The sequence below is a fragment of the Pelobates fuscus genome, chromosome 3, assembly GCF_036172605.1.
Source record: "Pelobates fuscus isolate aPelFus1 chromosome 3, aPelFus1.pri, whole genome shotgun sequence".
NCBI lineage: Eukaryota > Metazoa > Chordata > Amphibia > Anura > Pelobatidae > Pelobates > Pelobates fuscus.
In genome coordinates this window covers 400713218-400726961 of record NC_086319.1, presented here as the reverse complement: position 1 = coordinate 400726961, position 13744 = coordinate 400713218, and positions in this window count along the sequence as shown.

Genomic DNA, 13744 nt, shown 5'->3' with positions numbered 1-13744 from the left:
GGAGACCCAGATCACAACACTGACATTCTACATTCCACAAGGGGTGCTCTAACTGAAGATTGGAGCCAGCTGAAAATGATATATTGCTTAATTTTGCCACAGCAGGACCCTTTTCACAGATGTTCATGTGAGGCCTACTGTGACTGGATAATAATGCGTACCACCCTGACCAATGTGTTTCTAAGTTCTTTTTGCTGTGTGTAATAAATTTGAAAGGCTTGTTTGGAATACATTATGTTGTCCTTTGTTTGTTATTCCAACTGGCTTTTTCCCAACTGGCTTTATCTCTCTGCTGCAGAGAGATAAGAGGGAAGCAGAGATCTTTTCACAAGTCCATGGCAGTTTGAGGGTCTGGAGGACCCTGAGAAGTTTCTAGCCCTGCTGCATCCAAGTGCCATCCTGACCATGATTAATTTAAAAACATTAATTTATTAATCATAAAAAGGTATAGAAGTATAGAGAAAATCATGTTATGTTAGGAATTGTGTTGTACTGTCTGATATCCTGTTAACCGTTTGCAATTCTACTCATTCACTGACATGCTCATGGAAGAAAATAAATATAGAAGAACTATGTTGCCTTGTTTAAGTCTATTTCCCATAACAATCAACATCACCAGAAACAGTACCAACATCATTTACAATAGCATCAATCAACCAAGTGCTTGTGTACAGACTAGTGTTTCAGAAGCTTCCACTGCTACCAATGCAAATCCACCTGCATCTTTATCAGCCAAAAGGCAATGGGCAGGAGCTAATGTATCCCTCTAAAGCAAAGTTTAGATTTCATTTTTGTGCCTTCATGAAGGCTGTCTTACAAATTGCAAATTGTGTGGCAAGAAAATGAGTAGGAGGCGAGTGAAGGATCATCGCACTAGTGCAGGTATGACGCCACATCTGAAAAGATACCACATGTCTGTATTACTGAGGAAAGAAGAAAAACAAAAAATACACTAGGGCAGGCAGCAGGTCCACTTGTGCTGCTTCTGATTCGGTACAGTTGGCACAATCTTCCATCAACACTACCTATTCTACTACCACCACCCTTGGCAAATGCAGGAGGAACTGTTAGGATTGTACAAAAGTTCAGCATAGGTAGGTTGGACAGGAAAACCATTAAGTGAATTAAAAAAGAAAAATAAGAAAACAAATTGAAAAACAATTCCACTTGACTAGCCGCTATACCTTATTTTCTTATTTTATTTGATGGGGTATTTGATTTACAGTGTGCTTCTGTGCCACTGCTTATACTTTGGAAATTGCAAGCTTCTTCCATCATCAATGGCTATGTGTGGCTGCAGTTTACTGCACAAGGGAACCTTGTCTGTACGGAGTGTAAAAACAATACTAGATTAACACAATTACTAATAAAGTGCAGTGCTAGTGTTTCACACACAACAATTGAAATAGTAATTACCCCTTTTCAATTGCACAATTTTGTAGACAAAAATGAATCCTCTAAAACTTGGACATAAAACCACACTGGATGTATCTACAAAAAAAAGATTATACATAGGCCAAAAATAGTGTAATTCAATTAGAACACTGTTGGGAAAAAATTGTATTACCTACGCAATGGTTACTGAATATTCTCCTACACATACATTTTATATTACAGTCTCATGTCCTGCTTTCAACTTCTGTATTTCTTATTACGTAGCTAAAGTATTACTGTATACATAGCTTGAAACACCAAATGGTCAGTAGGCCTGATTATAAGTCAATATATTCATGCTTTGAAAGAGTTACATTTGCATTTTTTAACATACAATATTTTTCTGTTCTTGTGTTTTTGTGTTTTTGTGTTTTTGCACCCTGACACCAGCCTGCACTATCTTGCAAAACATCGCATTCTTGCAATTTTTCATTGAGCTCCTAAATCTCATACTGTCACTTGCATCAGTGAACAGGAGACTAACAAACAGCATTACGAAATGTTATATTAAAAATTATACTTCTGGTTCTGAGACTCCCATGATTGGTTAATGTAGCCGTTGTTGTATACACCCCTAGACAAACTGTGATTTATATATACAATGTACTACGCATTAAAACTTTGAATATTATTATTGATACGACATCTGAGTGGTGTGACTTCATTGAGTATTCCCAGCAGCTGATTATAGAGATATAGGAAAGCAGAACCTTCTTTGTTGGTGCATAAATCCATGGCAGCATAAGGGTTTCAAGACACTGGGGTGATTTCTAGCTTAACAAACACTGATTTATGTATTGCTGTTTTAAGGTTCAACTCACAAATATAGGTAGAATAATAAGCCCGTCATGAAAAGCGGTGACAATCTCTGTTCATATGGATCCTAAAATGTACCTAGTTAAAAGGTCCATCAATAACATCTCGGGTTATGTTACCAGATCTCCTTTCACAAGTAGATGTATATGGGATTTCATATTTCAAATAAACAAAAAAAAACAGATACATATAAACAAAATAATAAGCATGATCATGCTGCACTTTATTGCCCCTGAGGAATTCTTATATGAGACAAAACATAGGGTTTATCCATTTATGCAGCACTTTATTTATTTATATGTATTTCTCTGTCTTTCTGTACTGAGTGTGGCTTTTTTTATCTCAAACTCTTTTTGTAAAAAACAAAAACTATTTGTGGTGGTGGTGATGGGGGCCATTCCATTGTTCACCCATCTCATTAAAAAAAATACACTGCGTATACTTTGGAAATGGCAAGCTTCTTCCCACATTAATGGCTATGAGTGGCGGTACTGCACGAGTAAATCCTGTCTGCACTGAGTGTGGCACTTTTATATTCTCAAACTCGTTTGAAAAAACAAAAACAAAACTATTTGTTGTGGTGGTGGTGCTAAAGGTCCTCCCCTTCACCCATCTCATATTTTTTTTTTTATATATATCACAATGAAATTACTAATGTTGCTGCACGCTGGATGTGTGGTAAAGCTTTGTTGAGCAGATGATCAATTGCCCAATGACTTTTTCATTTTTGGATAAATCCCCTATTTTTAACTTAGAATGACTCCCTGCTACCCATTTTTCACTAAACCCAGATAGTATTTTTTTTTTTTAAATCCAGATATACAATAATCCAATTTTGCCAAAAATTGGCATTGCAAAAATGCTGATATTGTGTAGCCATTGGGCTAGGCAAGATTGCAGCGGTTTTTGAATGTCAGCAGAGTCATGTGTACCTTTTTTGCTGCTGTTTAATTACTTCCTAAACTTTTTTAAGAACCAAATTATTTCACCTTGCACAAGTCTTGTGTGAACTATTGGAGCACCTACTGAGATAATTGGCTGGTATTTGGTCATTTTAAGCAGATGGAGAACTATGATCTAGAGATTCCTGATTTTGAACGTGGCAATATTAGTTATAGATCAACCTTATAAAAAAAAATAATTACTCATTGTTATGTGTTTAAGACATAATATTTTAGAAAAATTTTCAACCACATCTATTTGATGCTTGGAATACGGGCTTGAATAAAAACCCTGAAACAGTGCCAAAATCTCAATGCAACTACTTGTGACAATATTCAACCAAAATACCATTGTTCATGCTCTTGTGTGCACATCTCCCTGTTGTCATGTCACTATGCAAACAATGTATTTGATTGAAAAAAAAGAATGTTATCACAATAAAATCCCTGAATGATACAGTCGGTACCTTTTATCTGGCTGTCACACTACATGTTAAAGTGAAACTAAGTACTGGAAGAGAACTGTTTATCCATCAAAAGTCGATATTGACATATCACAAAATAAATGAATTTCCATTTAATTTCTTTCGTGATTTGTCCATATAGAATTTCATAATTTGGTATTTCAAATGAAATGGCGATGGCTCACAATTAAGATAAATTAAGAATGCACAAGTCTACCGAGCAGTGCTTCATAATTATATCCTCGATGACTGCCATTTGAGACAGCCATTCAACAGCAAGATATAAATCTCCCTTGACACCTCGAGCAAAATATTGAGAATTTTTTCTCGAACTGTTCTGAATGTAATCACATTTTTAGTTGTAGGGGAAATATCTCCATTTCACCCCAAATAATTCTGTAATTCTGTTTTACAATAATGTAAACTTTGTAATGGACATTCTATTCCTGTGATGATAAGTGAAAGACATCCATGAATTTAATAGTTATCTGTAATAAACAATTTGAATGAGACAATTCATGTTTAAATGTAAACACTGGGTCGGACTGTAATGCCATATAAGTAGTTTCATCCTGGAGTTGTCTCAAAGCCTCTTCCTTAAATTGGCTCCCTAAACTCTGCTCCTTAGTCATAAAATATTTATGTAGAAAATAAAAATATCCATGGACAGCATGGCAAAATCATTTTCAGACTCAAGCTAACAGGTACTTACAAGTACTGAATACACATTAACCCAATCCTCACCAGAAAAAAAAAAGAAAACACAATGAAATAAATACTGTCATAAAAGAAGAACAAAATCTCAGGACAAGAAAGGGAGCTGCTCCCACTAGGAATGAAGCACATGTGACAAAGGTTATATAATATATGTAGTCTAATACCCACAACATATATATATATATATATATATATATATATATATATATATATATATATATATATATATATATATACACACACAAATTAATTCAAAAATGTATTCATTTATTTATAAAATATATAACCAGGAAGGATACATTGAGATGTATCTTGTTTTCAAGCATGTTGTGGAATCACAAACATTGATTTGTTGCAACAGGGTAAAATATAATATTAAAATGACAAAATAATATTAAAATACACATATACATTTAAAAAGGAAGAGGTAAGAAATATAATCAACCATTATTTCAGGTGCATTCAATATTGAGATATGTTGACAGAGATCTCTTAAATTATTTTAGACTGAAGGAAGATTTGATTGTATCCATGAGGTTATTCCATATTTGTAAAAAACAAAGTAAACTGAGTGGTATAATCCCAGTCAAGTAAAAACCAGTGTATTGCTACATATGCACTTACCCTTATAACATGGGAAGAAAAATGGTAGCTAGGATAGAAAAAATGTAATAGAGTACATTACATCAATTAGCGAAGAGATATATGGAGTGGGAATTAGATGCACTCACAAAAGGCCGAGCCAAATGGTGGTAGGCTCAAATCACAATAACAGGGGTATCTTATGGTAATACCAAAAACCCTTCTTTCTTTAATCCAGAAGGACTCAGAGAGGGGGATAAAACAGATAGAATACATGCTCTTAGTTTGGCATTGTAAGCTCAATATAATAGCAAAAATAAAGTGCTGGTTCTGCTCACCTTCTTGGGAGCCAGTTACTTAGCTATCATAATTATGGCAAACGTGAGGGACACAACCCTTTTTTGGGTAGAAGCAGTTCTGTCCACTGGACTATATATATGTATATGGCTAGTTAAATTTATTGATACATGTAAAACAAATAAAACAAATTAAAAAAGTAAATAAACACAAGCTAAAAAAAACATGAACAATATATAATGTCCACATATCTCCTGATATATAATAAACACAGGTTACTGGCTATGGGGAGGATAATGTATAATAAACACAGGTTACTGGCTATGGGAGGATAATCAATACCACAACTGATACAAGGTGACTGACAAAAAGAATAATACTAATCAAATGCCGGGCTGCATCACATACAGGGGAGCGACTTGATTATACATAAAAAATACAAAATGGTATGTGAGCGCTCCAAGGTAAAATACAATAAAACAGTGACCACTAAAGCACTGTACCTCAATAAATATATCAATAAAAATAAAATAGGACCTGGTAGTAAAGCAGGGTTAATATAAATTAATAAGTAAGTAGCATTAATAATATTGCCATGTGTCAAAAGTCTAAAACATATTTATTAGACATAAACACAATGTAATAGCATCAAATTCATACTACAAAGATGTATATACCGGCATCATAAACGTCCAGAGCAGATGTTAAGAAAAAAGTTAGACACAGTGTGGGGCCCCCTAAACACTGGCAAATAGGCTACTGGTGAAAAATGTGCACATATAAAAAATATAGAAAATATAGAAAAAAATGAGAAGAAGGATAAATAGTCCCCCTGGCTCCTGCACTATCCCTGTCGGGGGGAGCTCATAAACCAACCAGGCTACCGGGTCTGGGCTGAGGGGGTAGCAATGGTGAAAACCCAGAGTACAAAATATTATATAGATACCCTGGGGATCAGCCAGAGCAACTTACCCTGTTCGCCCGACCTCCGAGCGAGGTAAGGGGAGCACGCCAACCCCTTGACACGAGATGTAAACGGGTAAGTGATCCGATCACGACAGCTACCACAAGTCACAGCCGGACCGCAAATGAAGGACCGGAACGGAGGTACAGCACAGAGAAACAGATAGAAGACTGTCTACGCGTTTCGTCCTTGCTAGAGGACTTTCTCAAGACAAAGTCCAACTATCACCAAAATGGGTATATATGGGAGGATAATGTATAATAAACACAGGTTACTGGCTATGGGAGGATAATGTATAATAAACACAGGTTACTGGCTATGGGGGGGATAATGTATAATAAGCACAGGTTACTGGCTATGGGAGGATAATGTATAATAAACACAGGTTACTGGCTATGGAGGGATACTGTATAATAAACACAGGTTACTGGCTATGGGAGGATAATGTATAAAAAACACAGGTTACTGGCTATGGGGGATAATGTATGTAACGGACCGTTTCAGCAGACAAGGGGTTAAAATCCGTTTAGGCGATCTTCCCCTTTCAGATATAAAGGCAGCTACTGTAGAAAACCAAACTCCCGAATTGAATACAGTGAATGCACCAAACTCCTGAACTGCATACAAGGGAATAAGGTAGCACTCCAAACTCCCGAACCGGAACCTCACGAATAGCTGCTAGCAGACGAACAGGAAAAGCTCCAAAGCGGCTTACACTCCTGGCAATCAGTCTCTAACAGCATACAGTGAATCCCCACACAGACTAGACAGAGCTCCGTGTTGAGGGTCAAGCAGTGGTCTGGTTTATTATGGGCTACCCGCCCAGTATTTATGCAAATCTCCCACCTGGTGGACACTCCCCTAGGGGACCAGATGGAAGACTGTGACAAGGGACAGACATACACCAATTACAGACACACAGCAGTAAAACATCCCCACAATGCATTCTAATTCCCTCCCTCTACCCTGGAGATAATTGAGAAGTAATTCAATTATCTCCCAGGACAGAGGCAAGACTCCATTATACACGTGGGGTCACAAAGACAGTAAAACACTTTAAAATACATAAAGTCAGCTTGTCTACATAAAACACAGACATTTCACATATCCCCAGATAGCTGGGATATGAGTGCACAAAACTACCGAATAGCGCTCAGATCCTACTCACACAGTTCAATTGCCATAGAGCCATAAGTCTTTAACTACACGAATGGGCTCCATGGCATAGCTATCTGGGTTAACACATTCACATAAAATAACATACCGAATAGACATGTATTCGTTAAACTGTACGAACAGGATCCAGGCGGCAGACGGCTCAGCGGTGTTCGTGCAAATAAGTGTCCGTTTTTAGTTCCATAGTTTAAGTGCCGAACACCACCCCGTACGGGACTTTTAAAATGGCCGCCGCCACGTGTTCGGTAAACGAACAAAGACCACCCTGTATTTGTCAATTAAGCTGCGGTTAACCGCAGCTTCAGGGAGGTAAATTGGCGGCACACTCCAGCTCCCAGGTGGTCGCTCCTTCGGCAGTTTGTACGGTAGATCAAATCTACCGAATACCCCGGCAGAAAGGCACGAATAAGCCTTTCTGCAGGGAAAATAAAGTCTTTTAAAGTCTGGTCCATAGTCCAAAGGCAGCAGGCGGGCAACCAGGCTTCTCCAATGCAATGTGGCGAGATTGCTCTCGTCACATCTCTCCCCTTTTACAAACAGACTAACATGGTATCTGACCTCCTGCCGGTCAGTGCCCTTGTTAGTCCAGCAGCCCACCCACAAAACAGAAACAGCAGTACAGCCCACCCACAATAACTGGTTACTACACCTGGGTAGAGGAGAAACTTGTCCATGTCCAGGTGCCTCACCACGGCTGTGTGGGGGACTGGTAGGCTGCCTTGGTGGGTTGCTAAGTGGGCAGAGACCAGCGGTACTCTGCCTTGATGCCAGCACTACCACGGGAGTAGTCTGGTTGAAGCCTGGTTGCCGGAGACCGACTGTCTCCCCTTTAAATACACCGCTCTGCTGCTGGAGAACGACTGTCTCCCCTTTAGCTGCACAGCTCTGCTGCTGGAGACCGACTGTCTCCCCTTTTGCTAAACAACCTGGTCGTTGGGGGGCAGGACCGACCGTCCCTACCCCCTGTGTGGTAAGTGCAGAGACCACGGTCCCATCTGCACAGTTGTAGGGCTTACTGTCTCCCCCTGGTATGTAAAGCTGCCGCTGGGGAGATGGGGTAACAAGCTCCTCTCCCATATATACTTCCAGCCTCTGTGGAAGGAGACCGACTGTCTCTGCTCCCAATACAGAGTCCTGCTGCTGGGGAAAGGAGACTGGGCTCTCTATTCCCTGCTGGACACTCTGCTGCTGGGGAATGGAGACTGGACTCCCAATTCCCAAAAAATAACGCTGCCGCTGGGGATCTGAGCTGACTGCCCAGCATCCCTGTAGCTCACCCTGCCGCTTTGGAGGGAGGACGCTGCTCTCCTCTCCCTGCAAGGTACACTGCCGCTGGGGAATAGAGACTGGGCTCTCAATTCCTGGCATATCACTCTGCTGCTGGAGGGCAGGAACAACTACCTCTGTCCCCTTTAACTCAGCCTGCCACTGGGGAATGGAGACTAGGCTCCCAATTCCCGGCATATCACACTGCCACTGGGGAATGGAGACTGGGCTCCCAATTCCCGGCATATCACACTGCCGCTGGGGAATGGAGACTGGGCTCCCAATTCCCATCATATCACACTGCTGCTGGGCAATGGAGACTGGGCTCCCAATTCCCTGCACATAACACTGCCGCTGGGGAATGGAGACTGGGCTCCCAATTCCCAATAAATCACACTGCCGCTGGGGAATGGAGACTGGGCTCCCAATTCTTGGCACATCACACTGCCGCTGGGGAATGGAGACTGGGCTCCAAATTCCCAGCACATCACACTGCCGCTGGGAATGGAGACTGGGCTCCCAATTCCCTGCAGTACCTGCCGCTGGAGTTCCTCCCAACGTTCCAGCTGACCTTCTCTTTCTGCCCGGTATTGCAGATTCTTGAACACTCGGTCCCTCATGGACTGCACATATTTCTCAGCTGGATTGGGTCCAAAGAACTTCAGCCGCAATTTCATCATATTGTCAAACTCTCTCATAGAGTAGCTGTACGCCACTGCTGGTTCCATCTTGGTGCTGTCAGGCTCGCTGTACTGGGACATGCGTTGCCCTTAACTTGTAAATCCAAAGAAATGGTGTCTCCTGTAGCTGTCCTTCTGGCTGTAGGAATGATCCCACCGCTGCCACCAATTGTAACAGACCGTTTCAGCAGACAAGGGGTTAAAATCTGTTTAGGCGATCTTCCCCTTTCAGATATAAAGGCAGCTACTGTAGAACACCAAACTCCTGAATTGAATACAAGTGAATGCACCAAACTCCCGAACTGCATACAAGGGAGTAAGGTAGCACTCCAAACTCCCGAACCGGAACCTCACGAATAGCTGCTAGCAGACGAACAGGAAAAGCTCCCAAGCGGCTTACACTCCTGGCAATCAGTCTCTAACAGCATACAGTGAATCCCCCCAAAGACGAGACAGAGCTCCGTATTGAGGGTCAAGCAGTGGTCTGGTTTATTATGGGCTACCCGCCCAGTATTTATGCAAGTCTCCCACCTGGAGGACACTCCCCTAGGGGACCAGATGGAAGACTGTGACCAGGGACAGACATACACCAATTACAGACACACAGCAATAAAACATCCCCACAATGCATTCTAATTCCCTCCCTCTATCCTGGAGATAATTGAGAAGAAATTCAATTATCTCCCAGGACAGAGGCAAGACTCCATTATACACATGGGGACACAAAGACAGTAAAACACTTTAAAATACATAAAGTCACCTTGTCTACATAAAACACAGACATTTCACATATCCCCAGATAGCTGGGATCTGAGCGCACAAAACTACTGAATAGCGCTCAGATCCTATTCACACAGTTCAATTGCCATGGAGCCAAATTCTTTAACTACACGAATGGGCTCCATGGCATAGCTATCTGGGTTAACACATTCACATAAAATACTATACCGAATAGACATGTATTCGCTAAACTGTACGAACAGGAACCAGGTGGCGGACGGCTCAGCGGTGTTCGTGCAAATAAGTGTCCGGTTTTAGTTCCATAGTTTAAGTGCCGAACACTGCTGACCGTACGGGACTTTTAAAATGGCCGCCGCCACATGTTTGGTAAACAAACAAAGACCACCCTGTATTTGTCAATTAAGCTGCAGTTAACCGCAGCTTCAGGGAGGTAAATTGGCGGCACACTCCAGCTCCCAGGTGGTCGCTCCTTCGTCAGTTTGTTCGGTAGATAATATCTACTGAACACCCCGGCAGAAAGGCACGAATAAGCCTTTCTGCAGGGAAAATAAAGTATTTTAAAGTCTGGTCCATAGTCCAAAGGCAGCAGGCGGGCAACCAGGCTTCTCCAATGCAATGTGGCGAGATTGCTCTCGTCACAATGTATAATAAACACAGGTTACTGGCTATGGGGAGATAATGTATAATAAACACAGGTTACTGGCTATGGGGGGATAATGTATAATAAACACTGGTTACTGGCTATGGGGGATAATGTATAATAAACACAGGTTACTGGCTATGGGAGGATAATGTATAATAAACACAGGTTACTGGCTATGGGGAGGATAATGTATAATAAACACAGGTTACTGGCTATGGAGGATAATGTATAATAAACACAAACACACACACAAAAAAAAAAGAATGCACCTTCAGAATTAATCTAAATTGTATGCTGTCTAGGAGGTGGGAGGGTCTGGGATGCAGGGTCTGCTGCTGATTGGCTGAAATGTGTCTGCTGACTGTGAGGTACAGGGTCAAAGTTTACTCAATGATGACAAATAGGGGGCGGACCGAACATCGCATATGTTCGCCTTCCGTGGCGAACGCGAACACGCTATGTTCGTCGGGAACTATTCGCCAGCGAACTGTTCGGGACATCACTACCCCTAATGCATTTCATGCATTTTCATTTGATTCTTCGATCAATGCCAGTTAAGCAAGTAATATAAGTTAAGCTAGCAATTATATGACGTTTTTGTTTTCCCTTCTATTTTAAACAAAGATACTACAATTACTGACATTGGTTGCAGCGGTTCCATCTTTATAAAATACAACTCTGCATTATTTAAAGAGGTAGGCCTCTAAATTAATACCTACCTACCCATATTTTACCCTATAGTCCTTTCCTGGTGTAACCAGGACTGTAAATTAAAACAAGTCACGGTTTGTTTCTCCAAACATTAGTTCAAGTGACCGCCCTCCCAGGACAAGTCCAAGCTTCCCCAACTCTATTCCAATTATATACGGTTAGTATATAGTTTCTTTCCTAGGTTTGTCCTTGTCGTTTTTCATACTTCTGGGGGTTTAGGTTATAACTCAATAATTATGACATGTTTTAGGAACAAGTAGAGGTCATTCTTACCGACTACATCCTACAGGCCAATAGCAGGTATGTGTGAAAAAAAAACAACCCAGTTAGGTAATAACGTAAAGGTTAACAAACCCTCGCCAATTAGGTATAATTCCATAGGCCTCTTTTCCTTTAGTTGAGTGGTCCTGCAAGGCCTACACTCATCCCTACAATCAGAGGTACAAGCCCAATCGGCCCAACGCATAGTTATCGCCTTGCATCAGGTTATAGTTAGGGCCTCACTTGTCACGGCCAATCGATATTAAAGGGACACTATAGTCACCTGAACAACTTCAGCTTAATGAGGTTGTTTAGGTGAGTGCTACAGCTACCCGGAGCCTTTTTCTTGTAAGCACTGTATTTTCTGAGAAAATGCAGTGTTTACATTGGAAGCTTGGAACACCTCTTGTTGCAGTCAATCAGACGGCCACCAGAGGGACTTCCGAGTTCAGAGGCCCTAAAAAGGCCTCTCGTCCGATGCATTCTGGGTGAATGCATCAGACGGGCTATCAGCACACAAAGCACTGTGAACGCGCTTTGTGTGCTGACAGCCTGTCAGCACTGCTGTGGGCGTGGCTTCAGCTGACAGCTGAAGCCCGAACCCACAGGGATGCTGTCTGGCCACAATAGTGGTTGAAGGGGGGGGGGGGGGGACCTACTCTCCTCCCCCCCCCCCCCGGCCCCCACCCCTGAGCGGTGAGTGGGGGCCCTAAAAATAAGGGTGGCACATACTGCCCCCCCGGCCCCCACCCCTGTGCGGCGGGTGGGGGCACTAAAATTATCAATAAGGGGGGACCTATTGTCCCCCCCCGGCCCCCACCCCTGTGCGGTGGGTGGGGGCCTTAAAATAAAAAATAAGGGGGGGGCATACTGCCCCCCCCGGCCCCCACCCCTGTGCGGCGGGTGGGGGCCCTAAAATTCACAATAAGGGGGGGGGGCCTACTGCCCCCCCCCGGCCCCCACCCCTGAGCGGTGGGTGGGGGCCCTAAAATTCACAATAAGGGGGGGGACCTACTGCCCCCCCCCCCGGCCCCCACCCCTGAGCGGTGGGTGGGGGCCCTAAAATTCACAATAGGGGGGGGACCTACTGTCCCCCCCGGCCCCCACCCCTGTGCGGCGGGTGGGGGCCCTAAAATTCACAATAAGGGGGGGGACCTACTGCCCCCCCCCCGGCCCCCACCCCTGAGCGGTGGGTGGGGGCCCTAAAATTCACAATAGGGGGGGGACCTACTGTCCCCCCCCGGCCCCCACCCCTGTGCGGCGGGTGGGGGCCCTAAAATTCACAATAAGGGGGGGGGACCTACTGCCCCCCCCCCGGCCCCCACCCCTGAGCGGCGGGTGGGGGCCCTAAAATTATCAATAAGGGGGGGGGACCTACTGTCCCCCCCGGCCCCCACCCCTGAGCGGCGGGTGGGGGCCCTAAAATTATCAATAAGGGGGGGGGACCTATTGTCCCCCCCCGGCCCCCACCCCTGAGCGGTGGGTGGGGGCCCTAAATACAAAGGGGGTCGGGACCCTAGTTAACCCTCCCCCCCCCCAAAAAAAATATCTCCCTACCTACCCCCCTCACCCTAAAAATAATGAGGGGGGACCATTAACTAAAAACCTGTAAAAAAATGAGATAAAATCAACTTACCATTCGATGTTTTCTTTCTTCTAAAATCTTCTTTCTTCAGCCCCAAAAAAGGCCAAATAAAAATCCATAATAACCGACGCAATTAAAAAAAAAAAAAAAAAAAACGAGCGCAAAAAAAAATAATCCATCTTCACCCATGGAGGGCTCCGCGCAGACTGAGCTCCGCAGGGCGGGGGAAGGCTTATAAAGCCTTGCCCCGCCCTGCAATTAGGCTAAGAACACTCTGATTGGTGGGTTTAAGCCAATCAGAGTGCTCTTTGTCATTTTACAAGCGTGGGAAAGTTCTTTGGAATTTTCCCACGCTTGTAAAATGACACAGAGCAATGTGATTGGATGGCTTGAAATCCATCCAATCACAGTGCTCTTTGTCATTTTACAAGCGTGGGAAAGTTCTTTGGAATTTTCCCACGCTTGT